This window comes from Petromyzon marinus, chromosome 52 (assembly GCF_048934315.1).
Source record: "Petromyzon marinus isolate PM22_M1 ecotype Great Lakes invasive population chromosome 52, UKy_Petmar_22M1.pri1.0, whole genome shotgun sequence".
Taxonomy (NCBI): Eukaryota; Metazoa; Chordata; class Hyperoartia; order Petromyzontiformes; family Petromyzontidae; genus Petromyzon; species Petromyzon marinus.
In genome coordinates, this window is record NC_133718.1 from 8,332,260 (window position 1) to 8,345,169 (window position 12,910).

General features: G+C 53.0%; 1 protein-coding gene across 6 annotated transcripts in view; it reads right to left on the minus strand.

The window, feature by feature from the left end:
* The window catches only part of LOC116953628 (transcription factor 12-like), a 275,417-nt gene that overhangs the window by 152,416 nt on the left and 110,091 nt on the right, over window positions 1–12,910 (minus strand). The window lies entirely within an intron of this gene.

Sequence of the window (12,910 nt, forward strand, 5' to 3'; positions counted from 1 at the left end):
ACAACTCCCACAACCAACACGGTGTGGGGGAGACCTTCACCCAGCAGTGGATGTACAAAGGGCTGCAAGTACACGTAGAGCCCGCGTACTCATGGAAAGTAAGCCGAGCGCACCTATTAGCTAGTGAGCTCAAACGTTCCTGGCAGTCACCCAAAGCGAACGAGAAGATCTCGCGTACAGACCAGTTCACCGGTCTCAGTTTGTGCACCAACATCCGGCGCTTCGTGGTAAACCCAGAGGCTACAGAGTCCTCGAAGACAGACCGAAGGCCGTCCGTAACAGCCCGTCACGTCGCTTCCGCAATGAGACGTGCAAACCCAGAGGCTACCGATTCCTCGAAGACAGACCGAAGGCCGTCCGCAACAGCCCGTCACGTCGCTTCCGCAATGAGACGTGCAAACCGCCGCCGAGCAATACCTCAATCTGCGGCACGGAGGCCCCCCCGTGCGCAGCTGGAATTTTTTGCGACTCGCTAAAAATAAGAAAAATCTAAAACTGCGAAGGGGGGGCGTTCAAGACGCGACAGAGGCGTGCCCATTATGTGTGTCCGTAGCACCTCGAGCGAGAGTCGGCCAGGGTCACGACGGGGACACGCCGAGGCCCCGTCGAGCCGAGAGAGCCGCTCGACTTTCGCTTTTCGACGACGCCGGCAGGTGGGGGTGGGCCCGCAGTCGGCGCCCCCCGTTGACTCGGCGATGCGGGAACGCAGTTCGACGTCGCATCTGCCGGCTCTCTCCGCTCGGGTAAAGTAAAAAAAGAAGACCTGGGAATAGGGTCGTTGTCACGTCGCAAAGTCGCGAGGCCGCGAGGACAAGCGAGAGCGAGCAGTCCGGTAATAATGGGGAGCGTTCAGGTGGCGAAATGTTAACTCCCTCGCCTGGTACGCAGGAGATCGTGGGTTCAAACTCGACCGTGACGCCTGCTGTATATTTGGAGTGTGCGTGTCCCTTTCCCCGTGGTAGTTTAGTTTTATGGTTTTAGTTTGTATTGACTCTGGAAAACTGGTGAGTGGGTAAGGCTTTGCGCCAACCGCTGCAGCGGTTGCTGTAGCGGTTGGCACAAACGCGGGCAGCCTTGGCCATTTTCCGCATGTTTGTCCGCATTGACGGCAACACGCATGTCGACATGGCAAACCTCCTAGGTTAGCGACGCGTGGTACTCCCAAAGCATTGGTCTTGAGAGAGGGTTGCACTCGGGGACAAATGGGAACATCCCATCGGCGCTGAAACGCGAGGCTGTTGGTTTGGCTCACGCTAAGTGCGCGCGTGTGGCACACCTCCTGAGAAGGTGCAGGGCACGACGCTTGGGGCGAAGAGGAGACGAAGAGAAAACTAAAACCGAGAAACCGCAACGTGGAGGGGGGGGGGGGGGAAACGGGTGGGTTATAAAAAAAAAACGAGACGCGGTATTACAACACTGAAACAAATTAAAATGAAGTGTCGGGGAAAACGCAAACAACAAATGGGTAAAAAAATTCCCGACAGCAGGAACAACGCAGGAGAACAAGAAGCGTCCCCCCATGACAGGGAAGGCAGCGGGTGGGCACTGTCTTATTTTTTTTACAACGCACGATGAGGAGACCCTTGCACAGTTGGATGCGCCGGCGAATAAGCAGCCGGGGGGAGGGGGGGGATTCTGGATAGTTGTAACGTGATCTTTGTTAAAGGGCTCGAGGTCGAATTCCACATCATGCAAATCACCTGACATTTGGGGAGTTCAGAGGGCGCATGGTTGCTGTAATCAAAGCGGCGAGTAATAAGAAGGCGATAGCATGAGCAAGGATACAAACTATTTTAAACTATAAACTATATTTCCCTTTACCAGGTAAGGCCCACTACAGCTCTTTTTCAGAAGCGCCCTAGCCACAAACAATAACTCAACAAAGTGGCTTATCTTGTGGAAATGTTATTGCAGTCAAATATTCAAAACGCAGTGTTTTATTGTGGAGGGAAAACCCGGGGGATCTGGAGAAGAATCCACGCGACCAAGGGGAGAGAGACACGCAAACTCCAAAAATACAACAGGCGTCAGGGTCAGGATAGAACCCACGACCTCCTGCATACCAGGTGAGGTAGTTAACATCTCCCTTGCCTCGAATGCCAACCCTGGAAAGGATGGTCCACGATGGGGCCCATCGAGATTATCCCTGGGAATCTCTTACAATTGTCCCAGTAGATCTGCTCCGATTGGCAGCGGGTATTGCAGCCCAGGGAGTGTTGCTCCCAGCTCGAGTTGCGACTCGAGCAATCGGCACTGGAGCGATTCCAATTTAGTTCGATCCGTTTAGCACAAGGTGAGAGCCCTTCCCGATAAAAAAAATACGCTTTTGTTGTAAAGCGAGACCTGAGATGCCACGCGGGAGGGACCACTTGGTTCCGTGTGTACGTTATTTTACGAATCGGCTGGCAGACAGGGTACTTGTGGAAACGACTTTTCCGTGACATGAGCAAGCAACGTCCTATTTTGTGATCCGCGAGGAAAGGATTTCTTGCGCGCATTCCACTTGGGCCGCCGGTGTCTTGCGCCCTGCCCGTGAGACAAAGGCCGTAACTTCGTAATTCTCTTTGCGAAAGTATGGAAGGATAAATAAGTAGAAATAAGTATACAACGCAACGGAGCCCAACATCTAAGAGGACACTTCAACCGACTTGGCACGAACCATCTCGACCAGCTCAAGATCCAACCTGGCCACACAATTAGAGGGCTGCTGCTGCTCTGGCTACAAGAGGACACAGCATGACGCCTCTCGCTCTGCCCACCGCTCGAGGAAGGCCGCCCCCCCCTCCCCTGCGCCACGGCAGAAAAGCCGTAAGCGCCAAGATGTGCTCGCCACTTGAAGGACATTTGTGGAACTTTGATGGACGGAGACGAACTGCAGAAGCGGTGTAAAATTTGAGTCTGACTGGGCCCAGGACACGGACAGGAGGGCCCTGTGAGCCGTCCAGGCGGGCGCCCACGCTCCGTGGCAGAGACCACGATGGTGACGTTCGGCACCGGTGCGTCGATGAATGAGGTCGGGGGTCACCGGCCCCGGGTTGGCAGGCGAGCAGGGGGTAGGATCAAACAAGGGAGCGAAGATGAGATGCGAGCAAGCGGGTAGAGGGGACGCGCATTGGGAGGAGGAGCGGAGGGCGGAGGAGTAGGAGGATGATTAAGTCCTAATGAAGATAAATGGAGTGTCGAGAGAAAAAAAAACATCCCATTTATCCGTCCACTGCTTTCGTGTGAACATGCAGCGTTCCGGACTCGCCCGCAACGCGCGCGTGTAACAGAGATCACCACGCGTCAAGCCGGGCGGCGCAGGCGCTGCCGAGTGCCTCACGTTCTCAATCTTTAGTCCGAGTCGATTTGGGCAACGGGGGGAAGCAACACAAGCGTTGCTCGCGCTCGCACAGACACGTGCGGAAATCCAACACGGCGAGTTTTTTTTTTACTACGCAACACAAATTATCGGCGTTTCAAACGAAAAGGAGCGAGGAAATGTCCTCGCGTTAAAGCATCCAGCCGCGATGTTCGGCGGCGCGATTGTGCAACGCGAGCCCGCGAGCACGCCAGTCCGTCCGCCCCTGACCCCGACCCGGCCGAATCAAACGCTCACTCGATTCTCTCTCCACCAGCGCCCGGCACCGGCGCGTGCCGGGCGCGAACAGCAAACCTCGCAAACACTGACCGGCGCGATCCTCGGGGTGGCGGAGGGGGAAGCAGGGGGTGGGGGGGGGGAACACCGGGATGCACACGACGTCGCGCTCGCCAAACGGCTCGTTCGCCACGCCGCGCGGCAGCGAGAGTTTCTGCTTCGCCCCGGAAAATGCCCGCGTGCGCATCCACGCGGTTTATAATGGCAAACAGCGACGGGGGGGGGGGGGGGGGGGACTTCGCGTCCGCACAGAGGACGAGAAGATCTTCAGCCGCCGTTGCTGGCCAATGAAAGGTGTTGTTCTCGACGCGTCTTGCTGGCGGTAGTGCTTCAACTCAAGACTGCAACAAGGCTACTGTGCTCAGCGGCCACTTTGGCCCGAGTCTCGATTCGCACGTTTATGAATGAAGAGTGGAAACGCACCGTTCTGAACGTATTTGTTCGGGAAAGTGTTGTGACACGCCCTACTTTTTATCGTGAGTTTAAATAACATTCATTGGAGTTGGCCAAACATCACAAAATAGGGCGACAGAGCTTGGGTAATAGTTGGCACGGGTTCTGGCTGCCTTCCCGCTTGTCCGTGGTTTCCCGGACCCTTGGATCATTTTCACGCAGGACGTGAACGGCGACTGCGTGCGCTACAAATTCCAAACTGTTCATTCGGATTAACGCAGGCCGGTTCAAGGGGCTCACACGCAAGTCTAGCAGCCAATGGGGACATAGCCTGATGCGAGAAAAAAGAGGCGGCATTTTCAAGATGAAAAGTAAAATCACCCTTCTTGCAGTTGTTCATCTACGCAGGGCAAGCGACAAACCCTTCGTGTTGTCAGGGAAGCGGAACGTCTAAATGCGTTCAGAGTGAACAAAACACAAAAACCTTTTGAGATTTTGGCAACTCAATTGGGCGGGAACGTGTGTGTGCGTCGTTGGCACGTACGGCCCACTCACTGGCCTGACGGCGGGCTACGGAAACCAAGGGTGTGCAGAAGCCCTCTGGAATCAATCAGAATCTTTCATTTATACTGGAGGAATCCGATGAGCTGTAAAGCTATTTTTCATAGATGTCCAGTAGGGGCCGGTCAGACAGTTACAACAACAAAGGGTACAAAACCAGGACAAGAGTGAAAAGTGTAGGGGGGGGGGGGGAATCTATGTTAATTTTACCAGGTAAAGCCCAAGGAGCTATTAGCTTCTTTTTCAGAAGCGACCTGGCCACAAACGATAGCTCAACGAAGTGGCTTGTCATCATCACGTGAAAATCACTCTTGCAGCCGCGCACATCCGTCAAATGCGAACCGACAAGAGAGAGAGAGAGAGGCGTGGAGCCAACACACGGCGGTCGGCAGCAGCTCCATGAAGTGTGAGGTGGAGGTCTCGGCGCTGGGGGAGCGGGCGGCAAGGGTCACGCTACGGATAAAGGGGAAAGGGGGTGAGTGAGGGCCCCCACGTGGAGAGCGGAGGGCGGCCGTGCGGTGGAACATTCCCCGTGAATGTGGGAATCCGCTCATGCGATTCCAATTACCGAGCGATAACTCGAGCGCGTGCGTGCTGTAAACATATTCCGCACATGTGCTCCGCCAGTGTGTGTGCTGTGATCACGTGACTGTGTACAAGCAATCACGAGTTGTTATGATTTGGCATTAGGCAGCAGCCTATAGATTGCAATCTGGTTTCGCATTTTCGTCAGGTTACAATGTTAGCTCGAGACAATGCGCGTCACAATAAGGCCGATATCTGTCTTTCCACATACAAAAAATACCCATCCCATCAACCAGTAAAAGAACACAACACCACAAAACACACTGTATACAGTGGATGGCCGTGCGATATACAAAGAGAAGACTAACAAGCACCTGCAAGACTGAAAGGATGTTTCACAGACTCAACTCCACGTACAAATCCCTTCTCTATCTTCCACTCTACCCAGAACCCCTCATTGTTTTAATCGAGCCCGACACTACTGACGAGTCACTGCATGTCGAAACCGGTCCACAGTTCGCTTGCGTTGGACCAACGCCGCTAAACGTATGCACTCCCAGAATGCCGCGTGTGGCTGATAGGACGTATAAAACGTACTGTTAGATTCATTTATTTTTACGCAGAGAGATGGATATGGGAAGGAAGCGAATTGTCTGCCGAGTTTTAACTACCTGACGCCTGCTGAATATTTGGAGTTTGTGGTGCCTCTCTCCCCGTGGTCACGTGGATGTGTCTCTAGGTCCTCCAGTTTTTCCCTCCACATTCAGAATCCACGTGCGTTCAGAGCATTTGGCTGCTATACATTTCCGCATGATGATAAGCCACTTCGTTGAGCTGCTATATCATAGCTATATAGCTCAGTGGGGGCCTTACCTGTTAAAATAAAATCTAAATTTTGCTTCATAGTTTAGTTTCTCGCTGGCTCCTGTAACGACCCCACAAGTGAACGACAGCTCTGCGCCCCAGCCGGTCGCACCGAGTGTGTCGGCTCGTGAGTTACTCCCCGTGCCCGGCATTTCTCACCACAATTCCTCGCTGATCTCGGCAAGGAACATAAACCATCATCACGTGAACTCACAGTCGGTCATACTCGCAGTAGCAGCTTTTGGCTGCTAGCCATCGAACAAAGACGGTCACCGCATCGCTTACTTTCAGATGCGCTTCCGTGGCCGTCTGGAACGCTCTTCCTTCCGACATTAGGAAGCCACTGGAGCGATGCACTTTTAAACATAGATTGAAAACTAATTTCTTAAAAACTGTTTTTTGTATTTAGTTTGTTGTCTTTCCCTCCCCGCACCTCCGATTAGCACGATTGGCTACGTACAGTGCGAAAGAAATCAAACGTATTTATATGCATGTTCTCACCTCACGTCCCTTGCGTTCACTCTCCCACCCGTAACTTACAGCTCCTCTCACTAATTCACGTTTTCCACCTTTTGGCGTGCACAGTCTCGGAGATGCAATTTTAACCCGAGGGCGGGGGAGGGGTCGGGCAGTTTCAACGATGCCTCGAATGCGGCGGAGAAGAGGCAGAGCCCACAGCCTACGTTGCAACTGGGCGATAGATTAAAACTAGGCGATGGACTAAAATAGGAGGGGGCCATTTTAGACGTAGCACAGTTTTGGTGCCAGCTATCGTAGAGTGCGGTCGTGCTGCTACGGTTCTCTGCGGTGAATAACAATGTCTGTAATAACAACGGCGCTACGCATCTCTAAATCAAATTTACGCTGAACCGCTCGCACGTCCCGAGATTCAGCGGTGAATGGGACACCCCCCCAGCGACTTGCAGACGTCTCGGAATAGAAAAGGGTTAGGAGGCCTCTCGCTTCATGACGACGAGTCCTCCGTTGGTGCACTCAGGCGGCCAGGGGGGACGCGTCGTCGTGACGAGGGGGGGGGGGGCACCGCATCGGATGGAGGGAGGTGGACGAACGTGGATGCACGAGGGCGGAGACCGAGAGGCAGGCGGCGAAAGAGGTGGTTTGAAGAGGTGAGGCCGGGATGGCAAGGACCGCGGAGCGGACGTGGAGATTAAGGCGCAGGACAAGGAGTGAGTGGAGTAAGCGGAGCAGGAAGCCAGGATCGACACGAGTAGGGGAAAGTACCAGGAAGGCAAAAGAGACTCTCTCTTGCACGAGAGATGGCAACAGATGGTGGCATCCCCTCCCCAGCGTACAAAAAAAGCAAATACTTTTTTTTTACTTAACTAAACTTTTTATTTTACCAGTTAAAACCCACTGAGCTATGTAGCTCTTTTTTAGAAGCGACCTGGCCACAAATCATAGCGCAAGGAAGTGGCTTGTCATGTGGAAATGTAGAGCAGCCAAATACTCTAAACTCATGTTTCTAAACGTGGAGAAAAAAAAAACAGAGGGCACGGAGAAAAATCCACGTGACCACGGGGAGAGAGTCACGCAAACTCCAAATATACACCCACCCCTCCCCCCATGGATGGCCAGTTAAGGCTAAAATTCACCGCACATCAAAGCTCGTTAGAAACGGAGGTCACAGCGTGGCCCGGAGCTCGTGGGGCTGAGCGCTCCACTGGCCGGGCCTCCGTGCCTGCGCGCGCCCGCAGGGTATTTGGCGCTTTCGGGAGGCGCCCTCGCTGACCATTTCCTGCCCAGCGCCGGCTAAAGCCTTGATGCCACAGCCTCTTCAAATATTCATCAAACTGGCACCTACGGGGGTTTCGCCCTTTTCTCCTTTCGGCCACAAATGCTCGCACGCTCGTCAAAATGGTAAAAAAAAAATAACAAAATAAAAACTGAAGATCTGCCAAAGGGGAACAGAAAAAAAGACCAGGACAGGATTAAATTAGCCTTTCGGTTTTGAGCAAATCAACTCTTGACAGCTGTCTATTTCACTAAAGCAAAGAAGTGAACGAGACACATGTGGGTTATCAGAGGCCCAGGGTAACATTTGCAAGAGGAAAGTTAACTTCAGCGGGAACACGTTAACATAGCCAGACACTTCCATGACAATGCAGCCGAGGAAAGTCAGCAATGGTCATTATTAAAAACAATTCTCTCTGCCTCGAGGTTCCTGGCTGGCTGCTGGCCGGGCTCCTTCTCTGTTGTTAGTGGGTGCTGCCACCGAACTAGCTGGGTAGCTGGCTACAAAGGATCTTCCGTTGAATTAAATTCTGTTGAACTGAGTTGGGAAGACGTTTAAAAAAGAGCGACATTGAAGAGGTGGGAGTAATGAATGTACAAGGCTGATGCGGTTAATTTAAAATTAATCCAACTTTTCAAATTGCCTGCTTCCATTAATAATTGTCCCCAGAAATGTTTTTAAATGCTAGAGAGAATTAAAAAAAATATTACATTATCTTGGCATATTATTATTTGATAAAATGTTGAATTACTCTTAGTGCTCCGAGGACAGGAGACTTGTGGGAAGTGTACGAACATGACGTCTTTATCCTCTTTCCCGCTGCGGAGCAACAGCGAGTTCTCTACGAGTATAGCCTTAACATTTTTTCCAAACAAAGACAATAGATCCCCCGTACAGCCTTAACAGACTGTTGGAGCAAGTGCTGTTAGCGAGTAGCACCTATGAAGGCTGGGCACGGGACACGAGGGGGTCAGTGGCCAACACCACGCCCGGACGCCTTTGTCTCCCCAGTGGCGATATTTACTGCACACTTCTCCAGGTACTCATTTGAGGCCGAGTCCACCTGGGGGAGGCCCATGACCGGTTCAGATAATCTTCACTGGTGTTGGCCATGAACGGGAATCGAACTCGGGCCACCGGGTTCGTAGCGCAGCACATAAACCGCTACACTACCGCTCCCCAAACACACATGCACACACCTTTGTATATATGTCTCATTAATAATCGTAATGCCACGAATGCGAACGAACTCACAAGCTCGAAAGCTCAGCAGAGTTGCACCGGGATGGTGCATTTATGGCCATGATCAATTCACAGGTGCGGAAGGCGCTCCGAGCAGCAGTGAGCCGTGCAGAAAAATTAATCGGTGTCACCGCACTACCACCGCCGTTCACCGACCGGCACGGACCACGGTTGGTGACGTACGGCCAAACATCTCTCGCGGAGACCACAAGGTGCGCGCGAGGCCCCTCATCCAGCAGCGGACTGGCAAAAAACGGTCCGCAGATGTGCAAAGCAAAATTCCGTCCAAACAAAATCAACACAACAAGCGCTGGAACAAATCATGCGCGGCCATAACCAACGTCAGTTCAAGTATAAGTGGCAAGGGGAAGGCTGCAATGTAACCCTTCTTCTATTCAGATGCATTATACATGTGCTGTGAAATAGCATGTCACGTTTTTCGCAGTTTTGCCCAAATTAAAAATGCTCAAAGCGTACCAAGTCTGTAATATCGCTGAGCGTGCCCACCGCTCCGTCTATCCGCTGCATCAGGGTGCACCGGTGTGTGAATGACACTTATCTGATGAGATTTTTTTTTAAAAGATTGCCGTGATGAAATCCGCCCTGCATATGTCAGCCGTGCGTGTCTCATTCCTCTTTGGATGTACGTGTGTGTGTGCGTGTGCCTGCGCGTGTCTGTGCGTGCGTTTGTTTGTTTTGTGAATGTGTCTGTGAGTGTGTGTGGTCTTCATGGGTGCTACTCGCTAACAACACTTGCCCCAAGAGTCTATTCAGGCTTCACGGGGGGGGGGGGGGGGGGGGGCACATCTTTTGTGTGCGTCTGGGGGGCAGTGGTGTCGTGGTAGGTCCACTGCCCTATGAACCCGGTCCTGGGCCTCCCTTAGGTCGACTCGGCTTCAAACGAGTACCTGGTGCGGTGTGTAAACATCGCCACTAGGGAAACAAAGGCAGCCGGGCGTGATGCTGGCCAGGCACCCCCTCGTGTGCCGTGCCGGGCGTAATAGGTGGCAGTAGCAGCCAAATAATAGAAAGTGCATGTTTCTAAATGTGGCAGAGGGCAAAACCGGAGGAACCCGGAGAACAATCCACGTGACCACCACGGGGAGAGAAACAACACGCACACTCAAAATACACAACAACAGGCATTGTCAGGGTCGGGATCGAACCCACGACCTCCTCCGCTTTAGAACTGTAAATTAACATTCTTAACATCTCCTCAACCAACGAAAGCGGGGGCTGAGACTCAACGTTCCGCCGCAGTTTCAACTGCTAAGCCACCCAAGGCAGCCCTAGCTGTCCGTCCCACACCAGTGGAATGACAAATTGACAACGTACGAATTAACTACAGTCAGCTCCACTTCAGAATGAACCCTCGCGCGGAGTTCCCACAGCGGCGTATTCCAAAGTGACATTTTCCGTTGCTTGGCCAGCTGTGTTATCAAAGCAAAAGCAAACAGCTTCATTTGTTTACGAGTGACCGTTCAACGATGGCATTACGGTCGATCTTTCACGCGGCTCGTATTACAATGCTCGGAAATGTCATCGGTCATGTCCAGTTCATGACGTAAGGGGGGGCCGTACTACGCGCCCCCCTCTGAAATCTCCCCTACGAGCTGAAACATTCGCTCTTACAATTACACGCCCAGCAAATAGTACGCTAATTACGTTCACCACTGTTAAAACAGCGCGATAGGCACCTGCCTCGTAATGACAAAGTCATCCGGTGACACCGCCACCACCGCTGCACAACCAACACTCAACGCGTTCGTCAATAACAGTGTGGCCTTAGAAGGAAAACAAATATACATACATATATAATCGGAGAAGTTTCATGTAATGGCCCTTATTTATAGCACATAGGTGAGGAAGGGCCATTGCTCACACATCTGTGTGTCACGAAGGGCCATTGTTCACACATCTATGTGTCGTGAAGGGTCACTGCCCAAAACATCACCTATATCTCACCACCGCTTGGCCGCGTCAACTTGCAGCAAATCGAAATGTCAACATGGAGCAAGGGTACCTGTCCCTGGCGGCTCCTGCCGAGTCTACGTGATGTCGCCGCCGCTAACTTGCGGTGCCATCTTCATGGTCAAAAGGAGAAAGTGAACCCCTGTGGTCATTTTCTAAAATTTCAACAAAATTAATCACGTTTCCCAATCGCCTAAGCCTTCCACTTATAATAATATAGCAATAGAACGGTATTAAAATCAACCTAACGCCTTTCAGCTCTGTTTATTCAAACCCAAGCAAGAGAATGGCAAGATAAATCACCTTCAAGTGGCGTACTGGAGCCTGCTGTACTTATACTGGCAGAAATTACACAAAGAGTTGTATAGAGGTGGTTGGGTGGCTCAAGGGGCCGCGTAGCAATGTCAGTGCACTAACACGGCACTCCTGAAAGCCTAGGTTCAAGTCCGTGTCGCTTCATGGTGCGCTAACCGCTGTGCCACTGCTCCACCCCCCCACCCCCCCCTCCCCGTCCACGCAATTCATCACCGCGGTCCGTTGTGTCAATCACTCGACCAAGCCTCCATCGCGCAAGCGTCTGCTCCGTGCGAATCCTGTCAGAGCGTCTTTGATGGCCACTTTAAGGCAGATGGTGCGCACGATTTGAACCCTCGACCCCACGCAAGATCTAGCAGCCGTAGCATGCCAAGCTCGAAGCACACGCGGCCACTTAGCAATCTAACGGCACGGCGCGGACGCAAAGACCAGTCCCCCCGGTGCCGCGTCGTGCATGACGCGCGTGCAAATACGCTCGCGTGTGCTACGCGCCAGAATTCCCCACGGCAAAGCGCTCGGCGGCTGAAGAGGTAACATGTCGGGCCAACAGCCCTTCCGTCGTCGTTCACGTGTCCACATTGTGAATCGCTGAAGTGCTTCTTCTTCTTCTCCGTACGGCTGGGCAAGCAGGTGTAGTTTGATGTTGGGGTTTAGTGGTCTATCCAACGGGGGCTTGAGGCGAGGCGGTGCGAGTGGTCGCGATGCCCCCGGGGAATGGACCTCTCTCAGGGGGCAGGAAGTTCGGTGGTACGTGGGGGGGGGGGGGGAGGCAATCGTCGTCCGACTTAGGCGGTGGCCACGGTCACAGTCTGGGGCTGCTTCCTCGCGCTCCACTTGTCGAGGCAAGTGGCCACATCTTCTTCCCCGGCCATGACCTCAAGCGCCCAAGGGTTGTCCAAGTTTTCCGTGGAATGCTGAACCCTGGGACTCTTTAACTGTTGGCAAGCGCGGTTCATAGTGTTCTTTAATGTCCGCACGTGCCTCGGGCACGCACGCACGGACACCGATTTGGGAAAGCGTAAATAATTTATTAAGTCGCAGCATGCGTGGGCGTGTAACGAACGAAACTTTTTGCTTCAACGAGCAAGGGGATTGAATATTGATGCGGAGCAAAAATGGTGGAATGACATCATCTTAACTGTGAAGAAAATAAACTGTAGGGCCTGGGGGGGCAGCACACGTCACGGCTAGAAGGGACGATGCTCAAATATGACAACCCAAGCGGCAGCCGATGAATAGGAAGGCATCCAACAGGACGTCCGCCGAAGAGATGGAACTAGATGTTTACAGTGCAGGTTCGTGCAAGGTGGCGGGGCAGCTTGAGGAGCCCTTGATCCGGCCGTGGATTGACCGTGGCTGACAATGACGACGATGATGTTTATTAGAGTTCAATGCACAGGCATGGAGCTTGAGGTGTCAGCATGGGGGGAGGTGGGGGGAAGGGTTGAAGGGGGGGGAGCCTTCATCAGAGGGAGTGGTCGATGGCCGAGATGAGTCGCGGTGTCTATCGGCCTCCTGTGCTGGAGCCCGTGAGCGACCCAACGGAGCGGGGAGGCGACCTCGCGGATCGCTCTCCGAGACAGCGTGCGTGGGACGCTCACCAGCAGGGGCAAACGAGGGGCCTACGCAGAACGGTAAAGCGAGTGGGC